Consider the following 19004-nt stretch of genomic DNA (forward strand, 5'->3'; position numbering starts at 1 on the left):
TGGTCCCTTGAATTTCAAACCCAAAGCAGAAAGCGGTCCGCTCTGCACTGAATGCCATCCTTTAAACAAATTAGACAGTCTGGATTTATAGGCGCTTAATTGGAGATGCGCCACAATTAACGGCCCCGTGCGTCACAAGAGTAATTGTGCGGGACGTGCGCAAACAGTTGTCATAAAAGACGCGGAATGGTTTGTTTTTTGCGGCGAAAACCCTATAAAGGCGTCAAAAACCGATCTTTGCCTTGCTCTAAAAATAATTCAGCAGCAGAAGGGTTAAAATGAAGCCTCTTAGCAGAGCGGCAGCGGCCAGCCTATTAAATACAGGCACGATATATCTCAGCCTTGCCATATAAGGTAATGAAGCAAAAGCGCGTTTTACGCCTGATAATTCTTCACTTTTTGTCTTGCATCTGGCACATACGGGTCTGAGGACATTGTCTGTGGCAAATAAGCTCGAGCAGAGCTCTCCCTTTTCGACAAATTGGCGATTTCCCCCCCTCCGTGCCCTTCAGCCGCGGCCGGGGAGCGCATACGCCCTGCTTCCCTAGCAACAGCATGAAATGAGAGAGAGACAGCGAGAGGGAGAGAGAGAGAGAGCAATCCAAGTTTGTGGCAAAGTCTTGATAAAACGCGCATCGCAGCCTTTATTCGATCTATCTGACTGGATCAGATGGAATCCGACATCCTGGAAAACGAACAGATCGACGAGATTCTGAAGCACAATGCGTGATTAGAGGTTGACGCTCTGCTCAGCTTTACTGAGCAGGTACCCAAAACACAAATTATGCATCATCTTGTGGCGATGACGCCCAGAGTTTGCGTCAAGACAGAGATCCTTCAAAATCCACACGCGGGATCTGATCCCAGCTGGATAAAATTATAATAATTCGGGATCCATCCCGAAAAGTATCTTCAATATAAAACCAACACCGGCTTAAATTCAATGATAGGTGAAACCGTCGCCTTCACGTCTATTTTTGTTCATCACAACCCCCAGGCAACAGCGCAGACTGGGTGGATCACAATTACCAGACTCGATCGCTTTTGATATTTCAATGTTTTAAATCTCGGCGTGGTGTGCGCGTCCGTGGTCAGACAGGGGTGATTTCGACCCCCGCACAAGCTCCTCTGTGCCCGTTTTAATCACTGCGGCGGCGCCGATCAGGGCTGCGCACACTGCGCTCAGGTGAGGTTGAGTCCCTTTTTTTGTTCACTGGGGACTTCCTACATTACATTTCCCCCCTCGTGGAGCTCCGACCTGCAGATAAAAACAAGGTCGAAAGGAGGGGGGGGGGGGGGGACACGACTAGTAAATGAATTTAAAACATTAAGGATCAGATCTGTCGGTCTCCGAACTGCGCCGCGTTCGACCTCGTGCGCCTTTCCTGCATTTCAGCAGCTATTTTGCCAACAACAAACACTTTTCTGGAAGCCGCCCTCGTCTTCTCCTCCGTCCCAAAGTTTCAGCCCTGTTTTCGACGCTTTTTGTGTGCTTTGGCCCAAACCTGTCGCCGTGTATTTAGTCCTTGGCGCAGCCTGTCAAGGTCAAACGGGCTCGTTATCTGGAACACAAGGATAAACTCAGGGTCAGCCCGTCAGTTGTTTTTTTTATTTTTTTATCTAACCTGTGGCGCCAACTTTTCCAGAAACCCTCTTTCCTCCTTTTTGGCACAATTTCACCACATAAATGGATTTTTGATCCAGACATTCCAACTAATTTCCCTAGTTCACTAGTTTGGGGAGGTGCGTGCGGCTTCGGAGTGTGTGGAACATATTTTGTTTTGGATTTTTTGTGTGGAGGATAATGTGTGGTGTTGGGAAATTAGTTTCAGACGTGATCTCTCCGGTTTGGAGGAAACAAACAACTGGATCACCAGCATGGATCCTTCAACAAAATGGTGGAAACCCGGGAGGCCTCCCTTCTTTGGCACCCGCCACCCACGGTGCCACGGAGTGCCAACTGAGGGACTCAAGACGGGCAGAAAAACAGAAGGGGGGGGGGCTTGGGAACAGTGTGATTGATGCACGGTACAAGGGGGGATAAAAGGTGTGCTGGAAAGAAGAGAAGAGGGAGAGGAGGGGAAAACATGGCAGAACATCTGATTCATTCCTTCACAGGACCGGGAATAAAAGATCGGACCGGTTGAAGGGCCAGGATGCAGGGAGAGAGTGGAGAGGAGAAGGAGGGAGGGGGCAGTTACAAAAATGTTAAGAGGGCCCTACAGCCATTCTCACGGCGCTCAGCGGGCGGCCATTAAGCTCCACTATCAAACGGGGAGATTGTGGGGGGGGGGGGGTCCTGCGCGCAGACACACGGGGATGAAAGTTCATGTCCTCTCTGGAAACAGGAGGCAGAATCTCACCGCAAGGACAAAACTGGAAGACCCTCAACTGCTGTAAACACGAACGCAGGACGGCTAATTATTCTGCCACGACAGACAACAGTGTGTGTGTGTGTGTGTGTGTGGGGGGGGGGGGGGCGTTTCAGGTACTTGCAGAAATCTCCCTTTGTGCGCCCCTGACACGTGTTTAATTATGATAATCGTAACAAATGAAAGCCATTAGGAGGCCGTTCGTCTTGCTGATTTTAATGCGCTGAGGAGGAGAAGGGGGGGGCACGAGGAGGTGTAAGGGGAGGTGCGTGGCGGAAATTCTGCCCCCCAGTGTCATTGTCATGGCCATTGTTGCACCGCAGCGACAGGTCTGCAGAGAGGGGGGGCTCCTCTGCTATGGTGGGCTTCGCTTGCCCCCACCTCTCCTTTCCCCTCTCACTCCCCTCCGTTCCTCCGAGGCTGCCATCGTGTGGGGTTCGCCCCCCCCCACCAACACCAACACCTCCAAACCCACCACCACCACATGCTCCCCTCATTGATCCCCCTTCAGCAACCCAGGAGCGCAACTGCAGCGGTGGGGAGGGAGGGAAGGATTGGGTTGCGGGGGCGGGGAGGGGGAGGGGGTGAGTGAGGGCCAAGGCCAGAGGAGGATGGAGGAGGTGGTGCGGCGGAATTCCGGTCACAATGCGGCTGAATGCAAGGACTCCCCCCTGCAGCACGGAGCCGTCGGGAGGCGCGCGGGGTGATGCAGGAGCGCCTTCCCCGAGCTGCCGGCATTTATTCACAGCCATAAATGACATATATTCCACAGCTTTGTGTGGGGGGGGTGGGCGGGTGGCCACAATGGAGGGGTTGTGCGTGGAGAACAATGGCTGGATAATCCTCCGACTGTTTGTGCGGATATTTCCCCGACGCAAGCGGACGGACCCCACACTACAGCCGACGCTGCAAACGCGGCCGCGAAGCCGCGCTCGCATTTAGCCGCCTTCAGCCTAATGCTACGCTAATGATGAGTGACGCGGGCCCTTATCCTGAGAGCCTCCTTCCTCTGCCTCTCCTCCTCCTCCTCTCCGGGGAATAGGCTTATTTGCCTGTTGTTAATTGCGTTTTAATTTACATGTACGCCCGGAAGCACTGACGGGGAGATGTCTTCCCATTTCCCCATCATTAAGGGGACATTTCGTGAGGCTGCGCAGGGAGGAACAGCCACCTCTTTATGGGGGTCAGAGGCAGCCAAATGACCCTGGAGGTGTTTTAAAAACATCAGCAGGTTCATGTTGTTGATGAAGCGGCCAAACCTCCATCAGCCTGTAATGAGAGGAGAAAATGGACAGTGAGTTCGCAGACAGACAAGTTTAATGTTGGCATCCATCTATATGGAAATTCAGGAGTGTAGGCGTTCACCTCGCCGCCGCTCTCTTTTTATCATATAATTCAATTCGGGGGGGGTGGGAGGTTCGGATTGTCTGTGTGGGGAGCAGAGAGAGGGGGCCTGGGAGGAGGAGCGGAGAGATAAAGCCAGCTCTCTTTACTTGAGAGCGGAGCACAACATGGATTTAAGATTTGTGCTAAATTCAGATAACCGAGGCAAAAGAAGGCGGCGGCCGCTCGAAGTGCTAACGACAGCGCGATACCAGCAGAGCCGTCGCACATTCTTATAAACTTCTGCTCTTTCTCAGTCTCGGGCCCTGGCTGCAGCATCGACTGCAGCCAGGGCCCGAGGCCAGTCTGGCAGAGATAGCAGCACGCTGTCACTCGTCAAACTCCCCCCCCCTCCCCCCCAGGGGGACGCGCATCACGCCATCAGCACAGGAACTCGGTGTGTGTTGCAGGTGCTGCAGCGCGACGCAGGGCCACTTCCTGCACAGAGCTGCACAGACGGGCTTTTGTTTTGCACCGTGTCCTGTAATGTTGCCCCCCCTCGTCTCTGCCCCGGGCAGGTGTCGCTCAACCTGCATTAGTCTGGAATTCCATGTAAACACTCACACACACTTTGTCCCTGAACTATATTATTGTAACGATTTGAATGACCTTAACTTGACCTTATCTAGCTTCATGAATGACCTCAACTAGCAACTCATAAGGGACGTCCTGATGTGGTCACAGTCATGTGACGGGGGACAGGAAGCATCGTCTCCAAAATGGTTGTATCACCTGTACAAGTGAAGGAAGGAGCTCATTTATTTTTTGATGGCAAACGTCGCTTTAAAGGCAACAAACAGGTTGAACAAGGTTTTAATACCACATCCTGTGTGTCATTTAACCTGCTGTAAACACATTTCCTGATGAAATCTATGTGAAATGCATAAACAATAGTGTTAACGAGCAGTAAAAACACAGTGTTTATTTTTAATAAAAGGAGACATTTACCAGTAACACCCAATGAGACATACAGGTAAGTGATGAGGCTTTCATTTGTAGGCTGATTTAAACATGATATAATTTTTAACTCTAATCAGTTGTCAGCTCACATTTAATGACATTTACCCAGAATAATGCCCCCCCCACACACACACACACACATACACACTGCCTTACTTCTATCTTTGTTAGAACTTTCATAGACATAATCCATTCCCTAGTCACGGATCCTGGCCCTTACACCACAGCTAATGCCCCTGACCTCTACCCCTCTACCCCTCTACCCCTCTACCATTCTACCCTTAACCCAAACCCAATTCTAACCTCAACAAGGCATAATGTCCTCACTCTCCAAAAATGTCCTCACTCGGTGCACAAAATGCGTACTCTGGCCCTCACTATATTATGTATACAAGAACACACACACACACACACACACACACACACACAGCTTAATTCAGCAGCTCTGTCTTTGTCAGACGCAGGGAGGATCGCTCCGCTTACACCTCCTGTCCCACGTGTTCCAATTCGATACGGTTTCTCCGTGATGTATCTCTCTTGTCGTTATGTGATGGTTATTTAAAGGGAGCGTCATGGATTTTTCTCCTCCGTACGACATAATGGCAAATCAATAACGCGCACCATGATAGGAGGAGCGGGCCTTTTGAGGAGCGGGCCTAAATAATGGGGGGCCAAATTAGACTGGAGGTCTGGCAAAACCGAATGGATGGAACTTGAAACTGTGTTAAAACATAAATATTTCAAGGCTCACTCCTGCACCAGTTTGGCGGCGGCCTCATTGGTAGCTTGTATCCGTGGATGTGTATTTCATGCACGCTTACGTAGGGAACGGTGCCTCTGAGGCCCCCACACACACTTAAACACACACCAGCCTGTTTTCCTTGTCAAACAGCAGACGTCTGACATCACGCTCCCGGAGAGGAGGAGGTCTTCCATCGCCTAGCGTGCACGTGGGAGGAAGATGGTTGTTATCATGACTTATGGATTGGACAGCAGTCACCTACTGGGCAGAGCAGACGGGAATTGTTGGACGGAGGAATGCAGCTGGGTTTTATTTCCTCTCCAGAGCAGACGGCCGTGCGGGAAGGGATGGGAGGATGACGGGAGGCGAGAACTCACCGAGATAAATCCAGAAAAACCCCGCGGAGGGAGAAGAGAGACGGATTTCAAAGATGAGGGGAGGTCTGGCGCGTTTACACACTGTCAGTCGGAGCTGGTGATGGAGCTCAGTGACTCACGCCCCTCTCAACTCTTCGTCAGGGATGAGGTGGGTGGACAGGTGAAGCACTGATGGCAAAACCCACTTAATCATCCCAGCAGCACCTGTGCAGCCGTGAGGCCTCCAGCAGGGCTGCAGATGCTGGGGGACGGACGCTGAATTAGCCGCTCGCGACAATTTTGTGTCATCTTCGTTCCCTCAGTGACCAAAGGAAGCTTGTCTTCCTCACGTCTGGTTCTGGAAAGCCCCCCCCCCCCTCCTCCCCGTCAGGATGAAGCTCGTCCAAAGTTGCCGGGATCAAAGCGAGAGCTGCGTTTTTTTCTCTGCGCGACCACGGTCGGGTCCATCCCGGCAAACCTCTGTAAGCCTGGCGATTAGCAACCTTTTTACCACAAAGACGACGCCCCAAACAAACAAAAAGCACAAGCTGCAACGCGGCAAACGAGGAGCAAGTGTTATTTTGGCGCTTCGCTCTTCGCACCTTCGCATGTAATGTGTCAGTATGGGAATTTAAACACACCACAGGCACAATGGGAAACGAAGTAATGGAAGACATCACAGGTTTTCCCCATCTCGCGCATGCACGCACACGCACACACACACACACACACACACACACACACACACACACACGGGTCTGTGTAGCAGCGTGTGTCTTTCGGGGAGAGAGCTGGGATGTGCGATATCAATCTTACACTTGCAAGCGTGAGCACAGTACGGTAACTATTTTCACACTCACACCTTTCTGTCTTCTGGCTGATTTTGACTTCTCACACTTACAAACACACACACACACACACACACACGCACGCACACACACACACACACACACACACACACACACACGGGATGTGCGTTTTTCTGCTAACTATACAGCCGAACTTGAGTGTTGTGAAGATTTAGAGATAGAACTTTGTTTCTAATGCGTTACTGTTTTTTGCTGCCTGTATTCAGCTGTAGTTTTTGCACATTGATTTGAATGAAGTCAATATCAGACAAAAATGAGCATCCTGAAAACAAAACACAACTCTTACATTTTAAATTCTGTCTTTTTTGACCGCAGGCACTCTTCTAAGCATGATTTATCATCAGAAACGGAGAGAAAGCAAATGCAATTCATACTGTTCGATTGTTGTAGCAAAATGGCTAACTTCATTAGCATGGCATTCCTGGCCCAATACTGAAAACAATAATGGCTTGGCTTTTTTCTGTGTTAACAAACAAGAGTCTGCTAGTATATTTAGTTATTCCAGTTTATAATTTCTGACATTGAATACAGAAGTTCATCCAGTTTTACGGCCGTGTTGTTGCTAATGTTCGCTGCTTAGCTAAAGCAATCAAACACAGGATTTTGCTCGTTATGCTGCTATCGGTGATTTAATTCTCTGTTTTCAGACACGCTGGGTCATTCAAAACAAGGCCGCAATCATTTTGCTCCCAGCAATGATCGTTAGGGAGAATGTTGTGGTGAACATTAGCAACAACAAGCCCATAAAAATACAGCCTTTTTTAAGCCGAGGAGTACCCCAGCACCCACCCAGTTTGATACTGGTAGCAACAAATCTTGGAATAACAAGTTCTGTTGCGATCAAAGAGAGCCAACCCCCCCCACCCCCCACCCCCCGTGCAGGCATTCAAACCTGGAGGAAGAACTACGGTAGGTTTGACATACGGAGGTTTTGACAGCCTTTGAAAAATCCAGGAAAACACACACTTGTTGTCTTGTTTATTTTTGGCTTCAAAGCGGCGGGGCCGTTTCTAGTGCCCGTTTCCTTCACGCCTCTGCGAGCGGGCCTTGAAGGTTTCCAGCCTGCGAACAAATTTGCACGCTTCACGGCCGCAAGGACCTCGCACGCGTTTGAGACATTCGTTGTGAAAACAAACGTGGAGGCAGCAGCATGAGTGCGATTTTACGTGGTTTATTCTTCGGTTACGCCCTCCCTCAGTCTCATAAAAACCATCATTTGAGCTGCAGATTGATCGCAAATAGTGTAACGATGCTGTAAAACCCGACGCCGGTGCGACCCCAGAGCTTGACAGCGTTTGTGTTGAGGGTATTGATCCAAATGACCACATGAATGATCGCATCAGCCGGGTTATTGGCGCGCACGTGGGGGGAGAGCGCCTAATTAAACAGTCCCCAGCGTGCGATCTGGTCATCTCCATCAGCGATAAACACGGAGACGGACAGAGAGGGGTCGGGGGGTCGATGACGGCGTCTTGGATTTCGCAGCGGAGACGTCGCGCTGGCGTGGAGAGGCCAGTTCCGACCATCTCTGGGAGCGCTGGGACGTATAAACGGTCATTTCTTTGTCACACTAGCTTATACACAAGCTTATATTCGTCTTGATCCCTGTCACGTCTGAGTCGTCCCCCCCCTTCCCCCCCGCCCCCCGGTGGGCCGACCTCTTCCATCAAAACCGGCCCAGGTCGACTTCGAGTCCCTCTCTGTCGCCTCGTCTCATCCGTCTCCCACGAGTTCCTTCGCTGGCGGACGTTAGTGACAGTGATATACGCGGCGGGCGGCGGGCCTGGAGGGGTCGGGAAGGTCGGCATCCGCTGGCGTTCGATGGTAAACAAGAACTCCCAGCGCCGCATTAAGGATTTGCCCGAGCCGAAGACTCATCGGCCCCCTCGGCACCATCCAGCGGCTGAGGTGAGCGCGAGGATCCCATTAAAATGCACTCGAGAAAATGAGATTTGGGGGAGCCCTGTGAAAAACCATGCATGTAATCACGGCTCTTCCTCTCCCGGTTTATCAGGAAGGGATTTGGGGGAGCCTTTGATTCCCCTCCCTCCCCTCTGACACACATTGATATTCATAGAGCCTCTCCTAGTTGTCCTGGAGGAGGGATCTGGAAAATAATTCAGATTTTGTGACTCAGTTCTGCCAGAGTGTCAGAGATCACGCGAGGCCTTCTGGACGCCGCCAGGCTCTGGACCAAGCCCTGAGTCAGCGCCGCTGCTTCCTCCTGGCTCGGCTTTGCTCCGTGACATGCTGCGAGTCAAACGTGCGACCCATCTACGGATTAGGCTGCAACGACGTCCTCTTCGGTGTCCCTTCGGTCCTGGTTGGGGGACCTGTCTCTGTGGAACAGGCGCCAGATGTTGACCTACATGCAATATGCAAAGCTTCCACCTGTCCCTCGCTCACAAACGCAGCGCAGATACAGCCAGAGGTCGGTTCCTGGGGCCAGCGCGGCGACTAAAAATGGAAAAAAGCGCCACTTTTCCTCCGGCGTTTTGACCATCGACACGTTTGCAGTCGTGTGTAATGATTGAAAGGGAAAAAAAGGAGGCCCGAGCCAGACGTTCTCCTCTTAATTTGATACTAAAAATAGAGAAGGAAACATGGCAACAGAGCGAGACAGAGCACAAACAAGGCTGCAATTACAAGGTGTGTCATCTTGCAAGGATGGACACACACACACACACACACACACACACAGAGTCGTGTTTAAAGTGTTGGTCAAAGCTTCTCTTAACATTTGTCTATTCTGACTGAGTTGAGTGAAGTGCGCTCTCTCTCTCTCCCTCTCTCACTCTCTCCCTCTCTCTCTCTCTGTCTCTCACTCTCTCTCTCTCTTTCACATGTAAATCGTTCTTTAATCTCTGCTGCTCTAATAGACAACCATGGCAACACAGGCAGTCCTAATGAGGCTGGGGTGCAGGTTCACATCAGCCACCATTCACACAATCAACAGTTCATATGTGTACACACACACACACACACACACACACACACACACACACTTGCAAATGTGGAACACAAGGAGAATTACTGCTTAAGCTGGCAGATTTATTCAAAAAAATGCTAAACTGTTGCCTGTAAATTAGCACACATTAGCACAGTGAGTAAAATTCCTCTGTTATTTTTGGATGTGATTGTTACAGATGTGTGTTTTAAGAACAATACTGCTTTTTTCTTCTTGTTTAGACTCTGTGTGCACTTTAGAAGGAGGCATTTAAGTCTCTGCATATAGAAAATAAATGAATAAATAGAATCTGACACACTGTTACTGAAAAATCACAACACTCTGATCTGATCTGGCACAGCAGCGAGACACCAGAGAAGAAGAAAATCCCCAATCTTACGAGGCTGTAATTCATCTTCTGGCTACATGCGCATGTTTATCAGAGGAAGGAGCAGAAAGCTGGACACTTCATGGGTTACTGTACAAAAACAGGCGAAAGACTCAAAGTGACAGAATTTTCTTTTCTCTTCATTGGGATCAAACAGGAACTCTGACCGGCAACTCCCCCATGTCGGTTTTAACCAGGAGGCAGGCCCAGGCCTCGACCGCAGGCACATCGGCCTCATCTCTGTGTGCGCACGTGCACGCGCTTGTGGAGTTGGGAGCAGATCTAAGAACAACAACAATTCATCTCTGTTGACTTTAATGTCAGTTTCTTTGATTCCAGCCCGACTGGTTATTTGTGACACATCTTGCTTTGAAGTCCACAGCATTCTTCTCTCTCTCTCTCTCTCTCTCTCTCACACACACACACACACACACACACACACATTGATGATCCACAAATCTGAGGTGTAATTTTGAGTGTTTTAGACTCCACCAGGACGTCGTTCAAACACCCAATATTTTTTTCTAATCAATTTTCCACAGATGTTTCCTGCTGAGTATCGCGGCCGAGTGGCACCAAAAGGGCCGGGTGAACGCGTGCGTAGCACATTAGCCGTCTTGGGATGAACGATGCATGAAAAGGTTGACGCGGCTCAACACTCCTCTGAAGAGTCCCCCCTGCTCTGCGACACACACGCAGCAGGCGTCAGAACGCCCTTTCGGAACCTTCTTTAGCGGTTCCTCTGCCCCCGCCGCCACTGTGGCATCACCTCACACTGCTGTCTGTTGCCACAGCAGCCTAATTAGCAATTAGCCACGCTTCTACAATCGTGAAAGCGCCGTCTTCCGGGACCCGCCGCCACGGAGCATAAACAAGGCCAGAACAAAATACCAGGCATTTTACCACGTTACATATCGGAGTCATTATTTCTGCATTAATGAAGCGGGTACTTTGTCTCTTCCAACTGTAACACAGCTGCGTAATTTTGTTTTCATAGTGCTGACAGACACAAAACACTCAGTTCTTCTGTCTTTGCTGCGTTTTTTTTGCCCTGAGGCCCAACACAATTATCACCTACTGCCAACTGGTATGTCTGTGCATAAGTGTGTGTGTGTGTGCGAGAGAGAGAGAGAGAGAGAGAGAGAGAGAGAGAGAGAGAGAGACAGAGAGAGATCATGCTAGCATGTATGTCTGTTCTAGATCCATACAGAAACCAAACTTGTTTATTTATCCAAGCACAAAATTGATGTATTTTTCCATAATGAGCACACATACACACACACACACACACACACACACACTGTAGCAACCACAAGGCTATTTTCAGTTTGGGGTGAAGATTTTAATCACTTTGGTGCCTCACATGTGTGTGAAACACACTGATGTCTCAATATTTGACGGCAAATCAAAAATTTTCACATGTTTTATAACCGAGTAGTGAACCAATTCACCCGCAGAAAGAGAGAATAAACCTTTGTTCAGAGGTAATAAAAAGCCCCAGCCCCCCCCTCCATAAATTTATGACACCACATCCTGTGTGTGTGGGTGTGTGTGTCAGAAATATGAGCGTTTCATCACAGGCCTCAAATTCTTCCAGCAGTCCAGGCGGCAGGTCGGAATGCTGCGCAGGAATGCGGAACCTGGAAAGTCAAAACAACGCTGGGCAGCGACTGACGGAGGATGTGAGGCGGGTCCTGGACGATAGGAGCGAGGGAGAGGAGGAGTGAGAGGAAGAATGAAGAGGAGGTTTTTTTAATCACCTCGGAATGCAAACATTCCAGCATCCAAATCTGCCCTTGTTGCTTTTGCAGAGGTGCCGCTCACATTCGAAGGGAAAAGGAATAAAAAGATGCAGATTCTTTCTATTTTGATGTCCCGATTATCCCCCTGGAAAGGCCGCGCCGCGATCACGCCTGCGATCACGCCACCGTCGTGTTTGAGCCCGTCCAAATTTGGTTAAAAAACTGTGGAAACAGGGGAACGCTCCCATTTCCAGGAGCGCCGCATAAGAAAAAGATGCGTGAAAAGATGCCTGAGCCCCGGAACACAATACAAATCAGAGGTGTGGAAATCTCCCCTCCCTAATCCAGAAATCAGTGCGGAGGAAAGAGGGATTTGGGGCTGTCACTGCTAAGCTCCTTGTCCCTGGCGTATTATCGGAGACGCATTCGTGCAGGAGAAACACAGGGGCCATGATGCCAGCGCCGGCTGCCTCCTCAACATCAAACTCACTGAATTTTGAGGAACGACGGGGGAAGAACAACGGCAGCGACGGAGGCGGACAATCATGGAGAGAAAACGTGTTCGAAAGCATCAAAATGAGACAACTGGCAACTTAAATCAACCTGTTCATATAATACAGTCAATTATTACGTTCTAACTCATTTAAATCAAGCTGGAGGACAACAAGGTTGTTATTGGACCTGGCCCAGTGTATAAATGAGAGATTGACGGGCCCCGTCAGGGCAGCTTCGTTGTTGTTAGCATTGTTAGCTAACGCCAGCAGATAGCCGCACACTGCCAGACTTTGGTCAGTATTTCGTCATGGTTACCGTCGCTTCACTAAAACCCTTCGCTTGAATTTCTGACATCAACGAGGGTTCACAAATTCAAAAGTATGAACGGAGCATTGACCAGATTAGATTCAGCCCGGTTTCAGCCCAACTCACGAGGATCCGACATGGATTACAATCTTTGTTCAGCCGCCATTGTTCTTTTTTTCTGCGTGCTGTTTATTTTGCCTGCACACTTTCCTTTATGTACACAGCACCGGCGGTGCGGGGGAGGGGCGCCCCTGCGAAAGTTGACATGGAACCTGCCCCTTCCGACGCGCCGTGAAAGGTGGTCGCATTTATCAGCGTGAAAGAATGTCACATATACGCTCTCCTGAATGGGATCGTGTGCTTTCTATACAGCAGGAGCGGCGGCGGCTGAAAGCAGGAAGGGCCCTGGAGAGATTCCAGGGGGGGGGGGGGGGGGGTGGAGCTACCAACCACATGCTATTCATAGACCCTGCCAATAACAGGTTGAGCTGGGGGGGTGCAGGTCAGAGAAAAAAGAGGGAGGGTGTCACCTGTGGCAGGAGGAGAGGAGGACGCTTCATGGCTGAAAGGGAGGATGTAAGAGAGGATGATGAGGAGCGAGGGAAGCATCTGCCCTCGCAGGAAGACAGAGAGAAGACGATGAACCCAACAAGCGTCCACCTGTCATCTCTCATTTCCAGTGCAGAGACCTGAAGGGTCAGCGGCGAGGACCCCCCCCCCCCTCCACCACCACCCTGACCCCCGGGTCTTTTGCAACGCCCCAAAATAAAGCTGTGAAAGGAGACGGCGGCCGGGCAGACGCAGCACAGATGCAGCGGATCAGCCTCACTCAGCCGCGGGAGAGGTCACGAGCCACTTCCTGGTAGGTCACGAGCCACTTCCTGTGCCGCGTTGATCACTGGGAGCCCCAGTTTAACCCAAAACATTAGTATTATGGGATACCTATTTACATTCTTCATATCTGTGACAAGGGGCCTTGAAAAAAGTGAAAATCCAGCAAATCTTTGCCTTCCCTCTGGCTCGTTTCCTCGAGGCGTAGCTGGAGATTTACCCCCAGTGTCAGGGCGGCATCTGTCATCTCTCATTGGTAGAGTGCTGAAGAACGAGGACATTTTAACCAGGTCAAAAGGGGGAATTACGCTAATTTAACACTTCCTTCAGCCACGGCAATCTGATCTTCAGTATTTAATCGTCTCACTTCTCCACAGATCTGAAAACCCCCACGTCATTGTCAGCATTCCCTCCATCTCGCTCCTTAACGCGCTGCCCATCCCGTCGCCAACATGCACGCGAGAGGCTGCCTCCGATTTAGCCGAACTGGCCACATTCCTCGTCCAAAACAAAGCTTTTGCTGTCCGCCATATCAAGGCGATCTCGCAACAGATGCCGGCTCTGCCAGCGCAGCGAAGGGCTCTAATCCCTCTTCTCCGCGCCGTCTCCTCGGCCCTCGTGCAGTTGTGCTACAGTTGACGACCAAACTCCCCCAGGCAGCCACGCTCGCAATTATTTCTGCCCTTCAAGGCGGCGATTCTCTCCGTTTCCATTATAAATAAACCCTTTTTATTAAATGCAAATCTCAAAGGGGCAGGAGGACGGTAAGCACATGCAGGTACGGCGTCGGGGGAACGTCTGAAGCGGTGGCATCAAAAAAGACGTCCTGCTTATGGAACGAGGGTCTGGTCGGCCTTCAGCTGGAGGAGAAGCGGGAAGAACCAGCTGCCGCTTCACCTTCAGGCCCGAACGCGGCGGCACAGGCGGAGGTTTTATGAGCTTGGTGCGTCTGCCGGCCTCCTCATTTCCCCTGCCTCCTCTCTGCCCCGGCCTGCCCCGACCCAGACGTCTGTTCCCTGTCTGAGCTCCTGCCAGATTCCTGCGAGGGGAGGAATGTGCGACAGGGCCTCGCCGTGCCGCTATTAACATTTCATCAGCGCTGCGCCCACACCTATGCGGGGTACTTAACAGTGGCATATTCATGAAAGGCAAATATTTGCAGTGAAAATCTGTCTCCCAGCGACTGTGCAGGGAAAGAGGAGGATAAGAGAAGGGAGCTGACAAAAGAGAGAGGGGAGATAAAAAAAAGGAGAGCTGAGATAAATGGAGGGCTCGGCTTTAAAGGGAGTGTTGGTAGCAAGAGGATACCCTGTGAGGAGTGTGTAGTGACAGCAGAAAACCTTCACAGCGGGGGGGCGTGCTGAGAAGGCACTGGTGAGAGACCCTGCTGCTGCAGCATAGAGGGAAGACTGGAGGGGGAGGCAGATGCAGGGGGGGGAGACAGGTAGGGCGAAATCTATCTAAGCAAACCCAGGGATCCGAGAGAGGAACAACAGGAAAAGAGGCTCGTGGGTGACAAAGAGGAGAGAGAGAGGAAGAGAGAGAGAGAGAGAGAGGGAGAGAGAGAGAGAGAGAGAGGGGAAGAGAGAGGGGAGAGAGGGGAAGAGATGGGAGAGAGAGGGAGAGAGAGGGAGAGAGAGAAGACAGTTTTCCAAGAGGAGCAGACTGCATACCGTCCTCCATTTCCCCAAAGAACATCCCTCCCTACTGCTGCCCCCAGCTGGGAGCGTGCGCGCACTCACCCGCGTGCACGCTCCCTGCATCCTGCACGCCTGCTCGGGTGGGGGAGGGGCACGCCGAGACGCATGGAGACAGTGAGGGATAGCGATGGAGAGGGATGGAGGGAGGAGGTGTGCTGGCAGAAAGAACAAGAGGAAAAGAAATATGGCGCGTTATTCGAGTCTGTGTGCGTTTGTGTGCGTGCATGTGTGAGTGTGTGTGTGTGTGTGTGCATGTGTCTCTGTGTCCTGCAATGCACACACAATAAATCATCCACCTGACTCAGCATCCCACTCTGCCCATTCGCTTCATCATACACACACTCTTTATTCATCATCCATGTTGTCTTGCTGCACACACACACACACACACACACACACACACACACACACTGAATTCCAACAATATCCCCCAACAGAGAAGTAATTCAGGAGTCAATAACCCACGACACGTGCACTCACGCACGATGCACCCCCCCCACCCCTCCACGCGCAACCCTGCCGGCGCACACACACACACACACACACACACACAAGCACGTACGCATGCACGCACAAGTGCACGCGCAGCCCTGAACAAGACAGCTGGAGCTATCACACCAAAGCCCGGGAGAGCCAGTATTTCTTGGGATGGATTTGAGACGTGGGCTTTACCGTATCATCTGCCAGCGCGCTGCTGGGAATAAGACGTCACATTCATAACAGCTACTACCTTATAAGGCAACTCCCTCTCTCTCTCTCGCCCTATCTCACTCTCTGCCCCCCCCCCTTTGATGGGGGGTAGGGATGAGCGCTTTCAATTATGTGTGACAAAGACCAAATTAGGCACCTGGCAATTTCAATATGGCCCCATTCTTCTGCGTTAAGTTGAAAGGATGTGGTTTGGGTGGCGAGGTGCTGCGGCCTGCGTGCAGCTCTTTGTGCACGTTTGTACAGCGATGCAGCCGATTGTCAGAAAAGCGAGGCGGGGATGGCGTGACTTGCCAATAGTCATAAACCCCCAGCAATCCACAGACATGCTAAAAACAACACAATAAAGGAGACGGCGCTCCGCTCCGCACGTTCCATTAAGGCCGCTCACACGGGAGCTCGGCAGCGGGCCCCCGATCGATCCGTCAGGGGCAGCTCGGAGGGCGCGCTGAGAATCTACCCCCGTTGACACAATCACAATCAATAGTGGCTGATTCCAGGCCGGAGAGACGAGCAGACGCTGCTGCTCAGTCGTGCTCAGTTTCACTCTGCGACCGCACCGAAGCGGAGCGATGCTAATGCAACCAGTTGCTGCTCTCACGAGCTCCGTGGCCCCGGCGTGACGTGCACACGTACACTCAGACACCCTGTGATGCAGATCATCTGTGTAATGAGGGGAGGCGGGTGGCCCGTGCTTCAGATGTTGCCTTCAGGTGCCCTCTCTATACCCTTCACTCCAGTTTAGTTCAGCGCTCGGCACCTTGCGTATAGGAGCACCCCAAATTAAGGATGGAAAAAACCAACCAGGCACCGTGTTGGAGTGCGCACTCAACCGTCCTCATTTTTCCATGTCCATGTATGGCGCTGCTGCGTGGCTGCGAGGGGACCGGGGCGAGCCGCGGCGCTGCTCTGAACCTCGCAGGCTGCTCGCCTCTAATCCACTGAGCTGCTCAGGAAAGAGTGCTGACAGTGCCCTTTTCCACCCGCTATCTCCTAATCCAGCTGGCTGCGGGTCTGGGAGAATAATCCTGGATTAGGAACTCCTCCCCACGGAGCGGCCGCGGGGCCCCTCGTGGGGGCCCCCCCCTTCAGCAGTCAGCTGTGCCTGAGGCGCCGCGCCTTTCACACGGCGAAGGAACACAAGAGCCCATCGGAAATCGGGCAAACGGTGGCTGATTAGGAGTGAATTGCATCAAACCTTGCCTTGTCACCCTGAGGGGAGCTCCACGCTCGCTAGACGAATGAATGAAGGTAAAGAGGGATAATGATGCCGAGGCCTTGTGATGTTACAAGTGTTTTATAGTTAAGATTCAGGAGCTACAATGGCGGGAAAAGACCCCCCCCCTCCTCAGCCAAACCCATTGTCGGCAGAGAATACACTGTAATTAGTGCTTTGTTGGTAACAGTAACAGGAGATTCCAATTGAACCTTGGAAAGTGTGAAAATGAAGCAAATGGGCCATAAAATTCACGACAGACACAGTTAAAGAGACGCAGAGCGGACAGCGTTCCAGTCGGACAGTAAACAGGATGCAAATCAATGAACCGGCTGCCTGGAAGACACAATTAAATACTAATAAATGATGCAGCTCTTCAGAGAATCTGGGTCTCCATAGCGCCGATTGATCCAGAACACTAGTTAGCTGACTGATTGGGGGGGGCAGGCTTTTCCATCCACGCTCCCTCTCAGCACGCCCTCTATTTCCACGCCTGGACTCCCAGGAGAGGCCGCCACTGACGCCATCGCCCACGTCCCTCGGCCCCAGCCGAGCGCGACGGTGGCGCGGGAGTGCAGGGAGCGCGAGGACACGTCATGGCAACCTTGCCGGTGTTTGTCAACACCAAACATCTGAACCTCCACTGACCTGGAAAAAGTCCTGGAAAGGTCATTGAAATCAAGGCAGAAGCGTCGATCGTTGAGAAACATGTTTCCTTCCGTGATCAACCCTCATCAGGCCTCGCAAACATGCCGGAATTCTGCTTTTAGCAGTAACGCCTGCGTTGGGAATTTGTGTCAAAGCAGCAGCAGAAAGGGACAAAATCCACAGAAGCCGCTGAAATAAGCATTCCGGTTTTTCCTCTGCAGACGCTGAGCTAAGAAACCAGGAAAAACCGGGAAAAACCGGGAAAAGTCATTTACATAAAACATCAGCTGCACGCATCATGTGAGGCAAATATCTGCCACCTGTAACCTGCTTTAAGGGAGTCAAAGCGACGCCGAGCTGGCGACTCCAGGCACACACACACACACACACACACACACACACAACACACACACACACACACACCACACACACACACACACACTCACCATCATAACTTTTGTGACATGTGTGAAGACTGAAAAACAACCTGTGAGCTCTAAAATACACAGAAGTCAGACCTTATATCTTCACCCCTGTTACCCTCAGCCCCCACAGATACCCCCCACCCCACCCCACCCCACCCCCTCCCTCCCAGCACATCTGCCTGCAGCTATTTTGAGGAGCACCTAATTTTCATCTCAATCTCCTGGACGACGCGGAGCGCGCCTGCCCGTAATCTGCTTCCGTGGCCTAAACGCCGCTAACAGATGAATAGAGCGCGGGGGGGTGGGGGGGGGCTATTGTGATGATAAGAGGCCGAGTCAATCTGATTGCATTCGAGGGTGAAAAGATGGCTATTTTCATCGCGTCGCGGAGCCACGTGATATACACGTGTTCCCGTCACGCTCCGTCACTTTGGAGCACGAGGTGGTTTTAGAGAGGCGGAAACACCAATACGGATGTTTGGAGGCAGGAACAAGACCAGGATGCAGTTTTCCCCTGTAGCTTCAACCTGCCCACTCTTCCCTGCCAGGCCCATTAACACTTCCCAGAGAGCGGAGCCCTGCCCCCTCCATAAACAGCCCGGCCGGAGGTCCGTCCTAATGGACTCGGCTCATTCGCAGCCCGGCCTGCTCCAGGTGTGGAAGCCGAGCCCTCTAATTGATAATTAGGGGCCAATAACCCGCCGTCGCGTGCAGGCCTCACAACGGGGGCGGGGGGGGGGGCGGGCCTCGTCACTGTCACTCTCACAGGACGGGGACAGCTATTATGGTGCACCTGGTGGGGGGGCTGGAAGACACAATAACACACAGCAGCAGGTTCAGGGACGTGGGAGGACTGGTAGGGGGAAGAGGCGGAGCTTATCATTCCGAACATCGTGGTCAGTTACAGCACAGAGGT

This window comes from Takifugu flavidus, chromosome 18 (genome assembly GCF_003711565.1).
Source record: "Takifugu flavidus isolate HTHZ2018 chromosome 18, ASM371156v2, whole genome shotgun sequence".
Lineage (NCBI taxonomy): Eukaryota > Metazoa > Chordata > Actinopteri > Tetraodontiformes > Tetraodontidae > Takifugu > Takifugu flavidus.